The sequence below is a fragment of the Oncorhynchus clarkii genome, chromosome 4 (assembly GCF_045791955.1).
Source record: "Oncorhynchus clarkii lewisi isolate Uvic-CL-2024 chromosome 4, UVic_Ocla_1.0, whole genome shotgun sequence".
Classification (NCBI taxonomy): domain Eukaryota; kingdom Metazoa; phylum Chordata; class Actinopteri; order Salmoniformes; family Salmonidae; genus Oncorhynchus; species Oncorhynchus clarkii.
Window position 1 is genome coordinate 28617562 of NC_092150.1, and position 17107 is coordinate 28634668.

The 17107-nt window shown below is 46.1% G+C and overlaps 1 protein-coding gene across 15 annotated transcripts in view; it reads right to left on the reverse strand.

The window, feature by feature from the left end:
- The window catches only part of LOC139406685 (palladin-like), a 135533-nt gene that overhangs the window by 27853 nt on the left and 90573 nt on the right, over window positions 1-17107 (reverse strand). The window lies entirely within an intron of this gene.

Sequence of the window (17107 nt, forward strand, 5' to 3'; positions counted from 1 at the left end):
CTCTCTTTCTCCCTCTCTCTCTTTCTCCCTCCCCTGTCTCTCTCTCTTTCTCCCTCCCCTGTCTCTCTCTCTCTCCCTCCCCTGTCTCTCTCTCTCTCTCCCTCCCCTGTCTCTCTCTCTTTCTCCCTCCCCTGTCTCTCTCTTTCTCCCTCCCCCGTCTCTCTCTCTTTCTCCCTCCCCCATCTCTCTCTCTCTCTCCCTCCCCTGTCTCTCTCTCTCTCTCCCTCCCCTGTCTCTCTCTCTCTCTCCCTCCCCTGTCTCTCTCTCTCTCTCCCTCCCCTGTCTCTCTATCTCTCTCCCTCCCCGCTCTCTCCCCCTCCCCTGTCTCTCTCTCTCTCTCCCTCCCCTGTCTCTCTCTATCTCTCTTATTTCCCTGTCTCTCTCTCTTTCTCCCTCCCCTGTCTCTCTCTATCTCTCTCCCTCCCCTGTCTCTCTCTATCTCTCTCCCTCCCCGCTCTCTCCCCCTCCCCTGTCTCTCTCTCTCTCCCTCCCCTGTCTCTCTCTCTTTCTCCCTCCCCTGTCTCTCTCTATCTCTCTCCCTCCCCGCTCTCTCCCCTCCCCTGTCTCTCTCTCTCTCTCCCTCCCCTGTCTCTCTCTCTTTCTCCCTCCCCTGTCTCTCTTTCTTTCTCCCTCCCCTGTCTCTCGCTATCTCTCCCTCCCCGCTCTCTCCCCCTCCCGTCTCTCTCTCTCTCTCCCTCCCCTGTCTCTCTCTATCTCTCTCCCTCCCCTGTCTCTCTCTCTTTCTCCCTCCCCTGTCTCTCTCTCTCTCTCCCTCCCGTCTATCTCTATCTCTCTCCCTCCCCGCTCTCTCCCCCTCCCCTGTCTCTCTCTCTCCCCCTCCTCTGTCTCTCTCTATCTCTCTCCCTCCCCTGTCTCTCTCCCTCCCCGCTCTCTCCCCCTCCCCTGCCTCTCTCTCTCTCTCTCTCTCTCTCTCCCCCTCCCCATCTCTCTCCCTCCCCTGTCTCTCTCTATCTCTCTCTCTCCCCGCTCTCTCCCCCTCCCCTGTCTCTCTCTCCCTCCCCTCTCTCTCTCTCCCTCCCCTGTCTCTCTCTCTCCCTCCCCTGTCTCTCTCTCCCTCCCCTCTCTCTCTCTCCCCTCTCTCTCTCCCTCCCCTCTCTCTCTCTCCCTCCCGTCTCTCTTTCTCTCTCTCTCACTCTCTCTCTCTCTCTCTCTTTTCCCCCTGTCTCCCTCTCTCTCTATCCCTCCCCTCTCTCTCTCTCTCTCTCTCTCTCTCTCCCTCCCTCCCTCCCTCCCTCCCCTGTCTCCCTCTTTCTGTCCGGTGAGACAGAGTGTTTATCTTTATCGCAGGAAGGCTCAAGACATTCTTCCTGGGATTGGAATGGGAAAGACATCGCCATCAAGCGGGATTAGCAGCAGGAGTGGAGAGGAAGAAGGAGAAAGAGGAGGCGAGCCAGAGAAAGAGAGAGGAAGGGAGGGGGTAGAAACCAGAGAACCCAGTGAAGGACCTGGTACTACTGTTCCTTCCTGACGGACACTATTGCGCTAACTAATCCAGCAGACCCCAAAAGTGGCACCACACAACTGGCCTATATAAGCGTACCTAGTCTTTCACCACTAACACACCACGGACACAACCCACAATAAAGCAACGGGCACTGGACTACTGTCATCCCTACATCAACTCACACTACAACTCCTTGCAAACTCACAGACCCTACCACCCTTAGTAAAGCACTCATTTGCCTGCAGTCCTACTCTTCAGACAAACCACTTCCCAGAGCCTTCGGTGAATGAATGGGTTTCTATCTCTGCCTCTCTGTGTCCTATAAACCACACATCCATACTCCAACACATGCTTTTAACATTAACTGGGTGAGCGTCTGGCAAAGCAGACAGAAAGAAAGGAAAAGCATTCCTGGCTCTGCTTCTCTATCATTTGTGTCTCTCCTTATTCTGCACTCCCTCATTCCCTCTCTCAATTCAACCCTTTGGTTTGAATGGTTTTTCCAGAAGATCTGTTTTAGCTCGTGAAGTTTTACAACAATGGCAACACTGTATTTCATTAAAGCAGTGAGGTAAGCACGAAGCAACAGTGGCTGTGCTCATTGTTCTCTCTCTAATGATCTGAACATGACAGAGAGTTAATGAAAAGCATCTTGCTCGTTGCTGCTCACCCTCTCCTGGCTTCCCCTCTTCCTTCTCTCCCTTCTCTCTCTCTCTCTCTCTCCATAAACAATTACTTCCACCGAAGTGAGTAAAAAAAAAAAAAAACATATTTTTGTTTTAAAAGGTTGTTAGTACCTTCAGTGATGCGGTCCAGGTGAGTGTGTCTGTCTGCGCCTCAGGTAGTCCCCAGGAGGTGTGTGTGTGTGTGGTTGTTTCTGTGCCGGTCTGCCAGGTAGCAGAGCAGCATATATAGAGCAGCCAGCAGCCAGACAGTGACAGACTCAGCCAGCCTCCCTCCCTCTCTCTTTCTCTCTCTCTCTCTCTAACTGCGTGAGTCAGCCAGAGCCTGTCTGAGAACCACCTCTTTCACAATAAAAGCTTGGCAACATGGGCCACTGATCGAGAACTTCCCTTTCAGAACCGGACTCCAAGAACAACAACAACTATTTTTGAGTCAGAGACAAGAGACTGAAAGTGAGAGAGAAAGAGAGAGATTGTGAAAGAATGCGACAGCTCAAGGTAGACTCCCAGATCGTATTACATTCGGGTACCTGACGTATGTTTATCGTGTTGTTATTTCGGACTAAGATCTGATGTATAATGTTCCCACTGATTCATGGGAAATTAAGTTCCTGAATCAGAGAAGAAATTCATCAAACTTCTCTCTTCCTCAGATAAGATACAATAGGAAGGGAATCTCCGTTGTAAAGTCTCTGTTGTGACTTTATACTGGCAGGAAATAGAATCCATATTATGTTCTGTGTACTATAGTTGTCATGGGTGGCACACAGAAACAGTCTCTGCTGTGCTTTTCATATGTTTACAGAGCAGAGTTAGCATTAGCTACATGCCAGCCACATAACAACCAAGTAGTCTGTGCTTTCTATGACTGACAACCATGGTACGTAGCCACAGCAGTCTATCTAGGAACTAGGATTAGTTAGAACGGTGGATCACACTGAAAAGGCCACACAATCCATTACAGACTAACAATCCCCCCCCCCCCCCCCCCCCCCCCCCCAGATAAGGAACATGTCAACAGTTTTTTCCCCCCAGAGATTTTGACCTTCAATTTTGGGAGGCAGACATACATTTTTGGTGCATTTATCAGTTCTGTTTTGGTGTGTCATGTCTATTTGTAGGTCGGCCTGTGTTCTCCATCTCATCTGCTCTGCTGTTGTCTCTCAGTGGCTGGAGATGAGTCCCAGAGGAGAGATACGGGGGTGAGGGGGTGGGGTAGGGGTCAGGGGGTGGGGAACATGGGGGCGAGGGAATGTTCAGTTCCTCTCTCATGAGGGCTCAGTCATCTCCCCAGTGTCGAGTCACACCGCTCACGGCCGAGTCAGCTTCTATGTATCTCACTCTCCTGCTTATGGAAGACAGGTTCAACAACTGTGTGAGTAGTATAGCGTTGTGACGGCGATGGATGTATGCAATCATTTTGCTGACGTTACAGTATATCACAGACACCCTGTAATTAATGCCACTCTGCTCGCTGTAAAGAGGAAGTTATGTTTACGTTTCCTGGGTGACAGGACGTGCATCTGAGCGCATCTGGGTACCAGAACCCCCCCCCCCCCCCCTCGCACGCAAACAAGGGCAGGGATCTGGACAGCAGCTATAATCAAAGGCTGATTGACTTCATGCGGAAACAATGTGATTCTCAAAAGAGTATAGCTGCTAGAGCTTCTCTGTGTTTAGAATGCCATTCCATGCTGTCAACTAATAAGCATACGTTCTCTCTCTCTCTCTCTCTCTCTCTCTCTCTCTCTCTCTCTCTCTCTCTCTCTCTCTCTCTCTCTCTCTCTCTCTCTCTCTCTCTCTCTCTCTCTCTCTCTCTCTCTCTCTCTCTCTCTCTCTCTCTCTCTCTCTCTCTCTCTCTCTCTCTCTCTCTCATCAATCAATACAAATGAACAGTAAACATTACACTCACAGATGTTCCAATAGAATAAAGACATTACAAATGTTAAGGAAAATGTGTGTTGTATTTACAATGGTGTTTGTTCTTCACTGGTTGCCCTTTTCTTGTGGCAACAGGTCACAAATCTTGCTGCTGTGATGGCACACTGTGGTATTTCACCCAATAGATATGGGAGTTTATCAAATTCTTTGTGGGTCTGTGTAATCTGAGGGAAATATGTGTCTCTAATATGGTCATACATTGGGCAGGAGGTTAGGAAGTGCAGCTCAATTTCCACCTCATTTTGTGGGCAGTGTGCACATAGCCTGTCTTCTCTTGAGAGCCAGATCTGCCTATGGCGGCCTTTCTCAATAGCAAGGCTATGCTCACTGAATCTGTACATAGTCAAAGCTTCCCTTAAGTTTGGGTCAGTCACAGTGGTCATTCTAGTTTTCTCTATTTTTTTGTTAATCCTTTCCAATGTGTCAAGTAATTATCTTTTTGTTTTCTCAGCCTGCTTAGGGAACTCATCTCTCTGTAGGTGATGGCTTTGTTATGAAAGGTTTGGGAATCACTTCCTTTTAGGTGGTTGTAGAATTGAACAGCTCTTTTTTGGATTTTGACAATTAGCGTGTATCGACCTAATTTTGCTCTGCATGCATTATTTGACTACCAGAATCCAGTGGGTACTGGTAGTCTTAATAGTTGATTCTACGATTGTTATTTGATCATGTATATGTTTTTGTTCTTTGTTATAGGGCCAAAAAGATTGGAGAAGTGGTTTACCCATACATCTCTGTTTTGGATAGATAACTCTGTGTTGTTGTTTGTTTATTGTTTTCCAATTTTCCCAGAAGTGGTTAGAGTCATGGATTCTGCAGTTACATTGAGCTGATTTCTGTTCCTTCTTTTTCCGTAGTGTATTTCTGTATTGTTTTAGGGATTCACCATAGTGAAGGCGAAGACTCAGGTTTTCTGGGTCTCTATGTTTTTGGTTGGATAGGTTTCTCAATTTCTTTCTTAGGTGTTTGCATTCTTCATCAAACCATTTGTCATTGTTGTTCATTTTCTTCCATTTTATGTTAAATATTTTTAGATTTGATAGGGAAGCTGAGAGGTCAAATATACTGTTTAGGTTTTCTACTGACAAGTTTACACCTTCACTATTACAGTGAAACATTTTGTCCAGGAAGTTGTCTAAAAAGGGATTGAATTTGTTGTTGCCTAATTGTTTTTTGGTAGGTTTCCACACTACTTTCCTTCCATCTGTAGCATTTCTTGATATTATTCAGACCCTTTGGCTTTGATGCCTCATGATTGAGTACTGCACTGTTCAAGTAGACTGTGATTTTGCTGTGATCTGATAGGGTTGTCAGTGGGCTGAGAGACTCTGGGTTGAGGTCAGTGATAAAGTAGTCTTCAGTACTACTGCCAAAAGATTAGCTATAGGTGTACCTACCATAGGAGTCCCCTCAAAGCCTACCATTGACTATGTACATACTCAGTGTGCCACGGAGCTGCAGGAGTTGTTGTTATGTTGTTGTAGTTGTGCCTAGGGGGGCATATAGGGGAGGGAATGCTGGGCAGGTAAGTGTTTGTCCCCCTGTGTGCTGAGGGTTTCAGGTTCTTGTCCAGTTCTGGCATTTAGGTTGCCACAGACTAGTACATGTCCCTGGGCCTGGAAATGATTGATTTCCCCCTCCAGGATGGAGAAGCTGTCTTCATTAAAGTATGGGGATTCTAGTGGAGGGATATAGGATATAGGTAGCACACAGGACATTTTTCTCTGTTAAGATAATTTCCTTTGGAATTTTTAGCCAAATGTAAAATGTTCCTGTTTTGATTAATTTAATAGAGTGAGTTAGGTCTGCTCTATAGCAAATTAGCATACCCCCTAAGTCTCCTCCCTGTTTCACACCTGGTAGTTTGGTGGATGGGACTACCAGCTCTCTGTATCCTAGAGGGCAACCAGAGGGTCCATCTCCTCTATACCAGGTTTCTTGTAGGATGACAATGTCTGTATTTCTGATTTCTTTGGTGAAGTCTGGTGCCTGCTAAAGAGCAGGTGCCTGCTCTTTAGGCCAAAGGCAGGTGACCTCAGGCCTTGGATATTCCAGGATGAGATAGTGAAGGTTTGGTGTTCCATAAAGAGTCCAATGTTGTTAGTCGTGTGGTTTGGCGAGCAGAGCCTGCTGTGTGAGCAGAGTCTGCTGAGCATCTGGTACATGCCATTGCCTTTGGCTGGTGTAAGAGTGGGGGTTGGGCCTGTTTGCCTGCTCACGGCCTGGGCGTATATGTGTGACATTCATGTTGAGGGCCTCTTTGCAGGAATGGGGTGCATGGGGTGGGCAGGAGGGGCATAGGTCAGATCTGAGTGAGCCTAAATGGGGTGTGGGCATGGTTGACTTGGGGGGGGGTGTTGATTGGTTGGGGTGGTGGTGTGGATGTGGCTAGTGGTGCTGTAGTGTGGATGTAGGTCCTCTCTGTGTAGGTCCTCTCTGTGTAGGTCCGGGGGGGCGGGGTGGGCGAGTGTCTCTCTGGACTGGGCGGGGTGTCTGTTGATCTGTTGCTCCTGTGTGAGGTGTTGGGGCTGTGGTTGAGGGCGATGTCCTTTAGGGTCCGGGCGAAGGTGGGCACTGCTGCCTTGTACAGGTGGACCTGGTCATAAAGGCTGGTCAAGTCCAGGGTGGAGTGGTGGGCCAGGTAAACTTTTGGTTTTGAGGCACAGTCACGGGAAATACTTGCGTTTACCTTGTGTATGGTAGCAGGGTGGCAGTATTTTTGTGGAGATAACCACTTGTGTGTTGGGGAAAGTAGAGGAAGCTTTTTCAATCACTCCCTTGAGTGCTGTGGCCACCCTTTCCTGCTGTGTTCTCAGCTTGTTTGTGCCTGTGTGTATTGTTATGTGGCTGGGTGACCTTAGTTGGTCCTCAGACAGAAGGTTTAGGACGCGCTGGGTGTTTGGACACCAGAGTTTAGACACTGTGTTTGGGAAAAAGTTAATTTTCTTGTATATATTTCCTGTTTGAGTCCATAAGAAGTACTATCTGTGGCTTGTGTATGTCCTCAGTGGGTGTGTGGGGGTCGTCAGGAGGGCTATCAGGGTAGCTGATGGGGGGGCTGTTCAGAGGGGGTGGGATCCCCTGGGCTTGGGGGTCTTCATTTGTCTGTCCTGCTGTGATGTCGAGGCTATGGTCAGGGTCTGGGGTAGACTGTTCTGCTGTGGTGTCGAGACTTTGGTCAGTGTGAGGTGGGCTGTTCTGCTGGCTTCTCTGCGGGGGTGGCCGGCTATCTAATGGGTTGTTCTCTGTCACACTTCATTGTTCTCACCTTCTACTCCAGCACTCTGATCCTCTCCTGTTGATGTTGAGCTGGACTATGTTGTGTGCTGACTGGAGTGTGTTCACCTACAGTTCCAACTCCACCTGCCTTATCCTTCATTTCAATGAGGGAGTAGTAGTGGGAGGTTGACTTTCCGCTTGGGGTTGCTCGTCTGTGGGGTTGTATAATGAAGAGGTCGGGTCTGACACGCTCGGGATGGGGGTACCTTTCACAAGTGAGAGCTTATCCTGCTGAGCTTTCTCTTTGATTATGTGAAAGTCCAGCTGAAACAGTTTGGGGTTGTCCTGTACAATTACTGTTTCAGACTTGTACAGGTTGACATTGAGTTCCTCATTCTCTAGTATCCTGGAGTTTCCACCCATCGCTTACCCACCCCCCCCCCCCCCCCCCCCCCCCTTAACAGAGGGGTAGTGTGTTTATATAGCACTGCACCATGCCAGGGGATGGTCTGTGTGGAATATTAAGTTGCTTATGTTCCCATTTTTCTAATAGTCAGCTAAAAGTGTCTCTTGATTTTCCATAAGGAGCTTATTTTTGTACTCTTTTGGTGCCTTCTAATTTTTTTACATCCAGAGGAAACTGTATTGTAGTGACCTCTGAACAGAGGGAGGGGACTTTAAAGGCCTCTGCATTTGGGTGGGGTAGGCTGTGAAACTCTCCTGCCATTGTTGCACTCAATGGCTTTGACACCTCTCACTTCACACCTCAGTGCTAATTGAAGTTGCAGTCAGGTCTGTTTTGTCCTAGCAAGTTTGGTAGCCTTAACTTAGCATTAAGTCCTTATAAAGTAAATATATAATTGTAATGTATTTTTCTCCTTGGCTTTAAAAGTAGCTTCAGACTAAACATTACTCACTCAGTTCCTGGTTGGATGGTGTTTTCAGGTTTCTGTTGTTTGTTTCACCACTCTCTCTCACCACTCTCTCTCACCACTCTCTCGCTCTCTCTCCACTGTCTATCTCACCACTCTCTTTCACCACTCGCTCTCTGCTCACCCTTATCCCTTTCTTCCATGCCCCTGCTGTGTTGTAAAGGCCAGCTCTAACCAATCAATCAATCAATCAATCAATCAACCAATCAATCAATCAATCAAATATATTTATAAAGCACTTTTTACATCAGCAGATGTCAGAAACCCAGCTGTACAGAAACCCAACCTAAAACCCCAAACAGTAAACAATGCAGATGTAGCAGCACAGTAGCTAGGAAAAACTCCCTAGAAAGGCAGGAACCTAGGAAGAAACCTAGAGAGGAACAAGGCTCTGAGGGGTGGCCAGTCCTCTTCTGGAGATTATAACAGTACATGGCCAAGATGTTCAAATGTTCATAGATAACCAGCAGGGTCAGATAATAATATTAATCACAGTGGTTGTAGAGGGTGCAACAGGAGTAAAAGTCAGTTAGCTTTTCATAGCAACTATCTAACAACTATCTTCCTTATTTGGAAACCTGCTCCATTCCTTGCAGGTCACTCTAACCCAACTGGCCAATCCAGTGTCAAGCCACAGCTCTTTCAGCCAATCCTTCTGCTCGCCATGTCCTTTTAAGGACTGCCCACCCCAGGGGAAGTCTGGGGGTTGTTGAGGAACGATCTGCCTCCCTGCTTTCTATACTTAGTATCCTCTACTTGTACTCATTCTTCATCTTTGAAGAAAACTCCCTCTCTCTTTCTCTGGCTAGTTCTTTTTGTAGACACCCATTCACACTCCAGGTTCACATTTAGAGCAACAAATGTAGCCACTCAGAGAGCTGATAAACAACAACATTCTCACTTTGGTTTTTTTAAACAACATTGGCATGACATTAATGAAATACCTCAAGTTGCAAATAGCTGACAGTGAAGAAACAGAGTGTTCTGTGTATAAACTCAGTTCCATATGTGTCTCTTTAACATACATGTTTCCCAGCTTTCCAGAAAACCACACACAAAGCCTCTACAAGAAAGTGATTGCTAATACACCATTAGAGAGTTAATGAGTTACACCTCATAAACACAAGGCCTCTGTTGTGAGTACAGCTCTGAGTCACAGCACATATGTGACAAAGCCTGGCAGCCAGCGCAACAAGGCTCTGAACGCAACACAACCACAACCATAGAGCAGTACGGTCCCACAAACACGACCCTGAATGTAACACAACCACAACCATAGAGCAGTACGGTCCCACAAACACGACCCTGAATGTAACACAACCACAACCATAGAGCAGTACGGTCCCACAAACACGACCCTGAATGTAACACAACCACAACCATAGAGCAGTACGGTCCCACAAACACGACCCTGAATGTAACACAACCACAACCATAGAGCAGTACGGTCCCACAAACACAACCCTGAATGTAACACAACCACAACCATAGAGCAGTACGGTCCCACAAACACGACCCTGAATGTAACACAACCACAACCATAGAGTAGTACGGTCCCACAAACACGACCCTGAATGTAACACAACCACAACCATAGAGCAGTACGGTCCCACAAACACGACCCTGAATGTAACACAACCACAACCATAGAGCAGTACGGTCCCACAAACACAACCCTGAATGTAACACAACCACAACCATAGAGCAGTACGGTCCCACAAACACGACCCTGAATGTAACACAACCACAACCATAGAGCAGTACGGTCCCACAAACACGACCCTGAATGTAACACAACCACAACCATAGAGCAGTACGGTCCCACAAACACAACCCTGAATGTAAATCAACCACAACCATAGAGCAGTACGGTCCCACAAACACGACCCTGAATGTAACACAACCACAACCATAGAGCAGTACGGTCCCACAAACACGACCCTGAATGTAACACAACCACAACCATAGAGCAGTACGGTCCCACAAACACAACCCTGAATGTAAATCAACCACAACCATAGAGCAGTACGGTCCCACAAACACGACCCTGAATGTAACACAACCACAACCATAGAGCAGTACGGTCCCACAAACACGACCCTGAATGTAACACAACCACAACCATAGAGCAGTACGGTCCCACAAACACGACCCTGAATGTAACACAACCACAACCATAGAGCAGTACGGTCCCACAAACACGACCCTGAATGTAACACAACCACAACCATAGAGCAGTACGGTCCCACAAACACGACCCTGAATGTAAATCAACCACAACCATAGAGCAGTACGGTCCCACAAACACGACCCTGAATGTAACACAACCACAACCATAGAGCAGTACGGTCCCACAAACACGACCCTGAATGTAACACAACCACAACCATAGAGCAGTACGGTCCCACAAACACGACCCTGAATGTAACACAACCACAACCATAGAGCAGTACGGTCCCACAAACACGACCCTGAATGTAACACAACCACAACCATAGAGCAGTACGGTCCCACAAACACGACCCTGAATGTAACACAACCACAACCATAGAGCAGTACGGTCCCACAAACACGACCCTGAATGTAACACAACCACAACCATAGAGCAGTACGGTCCCACAAACACGACCCTGAATGTAACACAACCACAACCATAGAGCAGTACGGTCCCACAAACACGACCCTGAATGTAACACAACCACAACCATAGAGCAGTACGGTCCCACAAACACGACCCTGAATGTAACACAACCAAAGACACAAGACAAAGAGCAATACGGCACACAGACACGACCCCGAACGCAAGAGGTCGCAAGATCAACCCAAAGCTCTGAATTTGACAGGCACGAACCATAGTTTCAACAATACCACATACGTATATTAAACACGTTGTTTAAGTCTACTGTATAAGCACGGTTGGAGAAGTAATGGACATTCCAAAGCATCAAAATCCAATCTGAGATTAACTCTTGAGTACAAAAAAACAAACAGTATCCAGGCACCTCTGTAAACAGTTTATGTGTATTTGTGTATGTGTGTATTTGTGTATGTGTGTATGTGTGTATGTGTGTATTTGTGTATGTGTGTATGTGTGTATGTGTGTATGTGTGTATTTGTGTATGTGCGTATTTGTGTATGTGCGTGAGTGAGAAATAGCGCCGGGGAAGAACGGTTTGTAACCAAATGGGTGGAGTGTGGCCTTCAGTTTGTTCCAGTTATCCACTGTTACCCTGACGATGATGACCTCAGAGAGGGTTAAAAAGGTTGAGGACTGGGACACAATCATTTAATCTCTGTGGTATGACAATTATGCAGCTGGCATGGGTTTGAATGGCACTGGGTCAATACATAAGCAATATATAGCAAATGAAAGGGGATTAGTAGCTTCCTCATCTCTACCACTCTGCAGGCTTAACACACATACATACACACATGGTGTCACCTACAGCCAAGCAGGCTGTTGTTCTAAGCTCCTGCATGTTTGGGATTGTTAGCCCAGTGTGTGTGCGTGACACACATTTTAGTCAGGAATAGAGTTCCCTGAAGCCATGAGGGGGAGGGTTACCACATGGTGAGGTTGTGACCCCATACGCAGCCATTTACTAGCAGCATTTTAACATAATAGTCACCTTTGACCTCTGACCCCTAAAAGATAATTGTTGTACCCTGTCTGCCATGTGGCTCCAGCAGAGCCGACACCTTTCACTTCCTGCTCCCTGGACACAAAAGGACAGAACATGACTTTGTATTGTTCTGTGATTTCAGCTGTTTACAAAACCAAATACTCTCTCTCTCCCTCTCCCTCTCTCTCATTGTGACTCAGTGTGCTTGTGGTAGGTCTCTCAGGGTGGAGGCTGTGACAGATCAGTCTGGAACAGTGAGGATTAACACAGCTGTCTGAACACGATGACCCTCTCACCCTAACCCTGCGGGGGTTCTGAGAGGCACCACAGCATCACTTCTTCGTCACCGTGACGACAGACCCACTTTGCCACATCATGATCTCATGATCAACAGCCTGTTTTTAGACTCACCAGAAGGAACTCAACTTGAACCAGAACTCAACCACATTTCAAGTAGTCCCCAATCAAGGACTGCGTTGTGAAGGTTAATGGTTTTGTTATGTAATGTTTTTAAGTTTAGATTGTGAGCGGGTTATGACAAGGCAAAGTTGAGGTTGTGTAAACTGCTGATCTGTGCTTGACTCCTCTGCTTTTCACGATCTGTAATCCTCACATAATCTGGAGCAATCAGGAAGATGGAGTCAGGTGGAGATTCTCACAGAGGCTTTGCCAGCGAGGGCTCAGTGGTAGATGAAAAGAAGGTCGTTTCTAAAATGGATATGTGCAAGATAACTATTTCAACTGTCATGTTTTGATTCCCTGTTTTATGAAACAGTGATTAAGATATCAAATGTTTGCAGGATAATTGCTGCTTGTGTGTTTGACAACGCCCACCCACAGATTATATCCCAACACATAATCTAATGTTGTGCGACCGTGATCACAGTCAGTACCACAGTCCCACCTCACTGCCTCCTTCACTGGACTCTTCGCTATGATCCTCTCCTCCAAAACCTCACATGACAGGGGTTTGGACTTCCCCTTCAGAGGTGGCCGCTTGAAAAGAATGTCCTTGGTGTTTCTGTACAAATACATACGGTGTCATTATCTTTTGTAGACTTTGTTGGCATGTGAAAATAGTCCATGTTGACAGTAATCGACAGCACGGGAGTTAAGAAATTGAAGATGTGCCACACGGAATGTCAGGGAAAATCTGAGACAACAGCTCCACTAACTGACTATCTGAATGCCTCTCCCACACAGTGTTTTTAGCTCTTACTAGCAAGGATATGGCATAATCCACAGCAGATGCAAACAGTTCATGTGAAATGTCACGCCGTAGCATGTATTAATACTAGAAAGCTGATACTAGACACCAATACCACTCACACTCCATCCGTCACAATGGACAGTACACATGCGACACACACACACACACACACACACACACACACACACACACACACACACACACACACACACACACACACACACACACACACACACACACACACACACACACACACACACACAGTGGCACACTGTGGTATTTCACCCAGTAGATATGGGAGTTTATCAAAATCAGGTCACAATATCTAACATGGCCATACATTGGACAGGAGGTTAGGAAGTGCAGCTCAGTTTCCACCTCATTTTGAGGGCAGTGTGCACATAGCCTGTCTTCTTTTGAGAGCCAGGTCTGCCTACGGCGGCCTTTCTCAATAGCAAGGCTATGCTTACTGAGTCTGTACATAGTCAAAGCTTTCCTTAAGTTTGGGTCAGTCACAGTGGTCAGGTATTCTGCCACTGTATACTCTCTGTTTAGGGCCAAATATCATTCAAGTATGCTCAGTTTTTTTGTTAATTATTTTCAATGAGTCAAGTAATTATCTTTTTGTTTTCTCATGATTTGGTTGGGTCTAATTCTGTTGCTGTCCTGTAGCTCTGTGGGGTGTGTTTGTGTTTGTGAACAGAGCCCCAGGACCAGCTTGCTTAGGGGACTCTTCTCCAGGTTCATCTCTCTGTAGGTGATAGCTTTGTTATGGAAGGTTTGGGAATCGCTTCCTTTTAGGTGGTTGTAGAATTGAATGGCTCTTTTCTGGATTTTGATAATTAGTGGGTATCGGCCTAATTCTGCTCTGCATGCATTATTTGGTGTTCTACACTGTACACAGATGATATCTTTGCAGAATTCTGCATGCAGTCTCAATTTTGTGTTTGTCCCATTTTGCAAATTCTTGGTTGGTGTGCGGACCCCAGACCTCACAACCATGAAGGGCAATGGGTTCTATAACTGATTCAAGTATTTTTTTGCCAGATCCTAATTGGTATTTCAAATTTTATGTTCCTTTTGATGGCATAGACCCCCCTTCCTGTCTTGTCTCTCAGATCGTTCACAGCTTTGTGGAAGTTACCTGTGGCGCTGATGTTTAGGCAAAGGTATGTATAGTTCTTTGTGTGCTCTAGGGCAATGGTGTCTAGATGGAATTTGTATTTGTGGTCCTGGCGACTGGACCTTTTTGGAACACCATTATTTTGGTCTTACTGAGATTTACTGTCAGGGCCCAGGTGTGACAGAATCTGTGCATAAGATATAGGTGCTGTTACAGGCCCTCCTTGGTTGGTGACAGAAGCCCCAGATCATCAGCAAACAGTAGACATTTGACTTCAGATTCTAGTAGGGTGAGGCCAGGAGCTGCAGACTTTTCTAGTGCCCTCGCCAATTGGTTGATGTATATGTTGAAGAGGGTGGGACTTAAGCTGCCTCCCTGTCTCACCCCAAGGCCCTGTAGGAAGAAATGTGTGTGTTTTTTGCCTATTTTAACTGCACACTTGTTGTTTGTGTACACAGATTTTATAATGTTGTATGTTTTTCCCCCAACACCACTTTCCATCCATTTGTATAGCTGGCCCTCATGCCTAATTGAGTCGAAGGCTTTTTTGAAATCAACAAAGCATGAGAAGACTTTGCCTTTGTTTTGGTTTGTTTGTTTGTCAATTAGGGTGTGCAGGGTGAAGACGTGGTCTGTCGTACGATAATTTGGTAAAAAGCCAATTTGACATTTGCTCAGTACATTGTTTTCACTGAGGAAATGTACGAGTCTGCTGTTAATGATAATGCAGAGGACTTTCCCAAGGTTTCTGTTGACGCATATCCCATGGCAGTTATTGGGGTCAAATTTGTCTCCACTTTTAAAGATTGGGGTGATCAGTCCTTGGTTCCAAATATTGGGGAAGATGCCAGAGCTAAGAATGCTGATAAAGAGTTTTAGTATAGCCAATTGGAATTTGTTGTCTATATATTTGATCATTTCACTGAGGATACCATCAACACCACAGGCCTTTTTGGGTTGGAGGGTTTTTATTTTGTCCTGTAGCTCATTCAAGGTAATTGGAGAATCCAGTGGGTTCTGGTAGTCTTTAATAGTTGATTCTAAGATTTGTATTTGATCAGGTTTCTGACGTGCTGTTCCTTATTTTTCCGTAGTGTATTTCTGTATTATTTTAGGGATTCACCATAGTGGAGGCGTAGGCTCAGGTTTTCTGGGTCTCTATGTTTTTGGTTGGATAGGTTTCTCAATTTCTTTCTTAGGTTTTTTGCATTCTTCATCAAACCATTTGTCATTGTTGTTAATTTTCTTAGGTTGTCTGCTTGACATTTATAGATTTAATAGGGAGAGGTGAAATATACTGTTTAGGTTTTCTACTGCTAAGTTTACACCTTCACTATTACAGTAAAACATTTTGTCCAGGAAATTGTCTAGAAGTGATTGCATTTTATTTTGCCTAATTGTTTTTTGGTAGATTTCCACACTACTTTACTTCCACCTATAGCATTTCTTAATATTATTCAAATCCTTTGGCTTTCATGCCTCATGATTGAGCATTGTAGCCTGTTCAAGTAGAGTGTGATTTTGCTGGGATTTGATAGGGGTGTCAGTGGACTGACTGTGAACTCTGGGTTGAGGTCAGTGATAAAGTAGTCTACAGTACGACTGCCAAGAGATGAGCTATAGGTGTACCCACCGCAGTAGTCCCCTCAAAGCCTACCGACAGAGCTGCAGGAGTTGTGACCATTTGTTGGTTATGTTGTCGCAGTTGTGTCTAGGAGGGCATATGAGGGAGGAAATGCTGTCACCTCCAGGTAGGTGTTTGTCCCCCTGTGTGCTGAGGGTGTCAGGTTCTTGTCCAGTTCTGGCATTTAGGTCGCCACAGACTAGTACATGTTCCTGGGCCTGGAAATTGTTGATCTCCCCTCTAGGATGGAGAAGCTGTCATTGGTAAAGTATGGGGATTCTAGTGGAGGGATATAGGTAGCACACAGGAGGATTCTTTTCTGTTGTGATCATTTCCTTATTAATTTCTAGCCAGATGTAAAATGTTCCTATCTTGACTAATTTAATCGAGTGGGTTAGGTCTGCTCTATATCAAATTAGCATACCCCCTGAGTCTCCTCCCTGTTTCACCTGGTAGTTTGGTGGATGGGACGACCAGCTCTCTGTAACCGAGAGGGCAACAAGTGGGGTTGTCTCCTTTATACCATGTTTCTTGTAGGATGACAATGTCTGTATTCCAATTTCTTAAAAAAGTTTGGGTTCCAGCTATTTATGCCAAAGGCAGATGACCTCAGACCTTGTATATTCCAGGACGAGATAGTAAAAGCTTTGTGTTCCATAGTGTCTAGTGTTGTTTTTGTGTGATTTAGTCTCTCTCTCTCTATCCCCCCTCTCCCTCCCTCTTTCAACACTAGGCCAATGTTCCGACCCTAACAGCCAACCTGTGGCCTCTCCCCTAAGAGCTTCCTCTGATTCTTCCACCAGGTCTGGCAACACCAGTAACATCAGCCATCAGAACCACGCACTGACTGACTGACTGAATGACCCAACTCCCTCTTCCTCCAGTAAAGAACAGTCACAGTGCAGACAGACAGCAGGCATGTTTTCCCAGATCAGGTCTCCTGCAGTCACCTTAGCCTGCCAAGTCATTCAGCCACTTCCTCTCCACAGCCCAGCTCTGTTAATGCAGTTCTGAGATAGCGTCGACAGGAGCGCTTTCAGTAACACTACTAATCAAGGTACCGTCCCACAGATCCATAGCTAAGAGGTCAAGGCAATGTGACGCATTAATAACAGGTGTAGGCCTATGTAATGGTTGAGATGCATGAATGCAACAGTACTCTACATCCTCTTAGGCCATCACTAAAACACATTTCTTCCCTCTGAATACAATACAGCCGTTGAAGCAGAACAAGACTGTAATCGTCGTTGGTCCGGTCTATTGAAAACATCAGTCAAAACAGACACC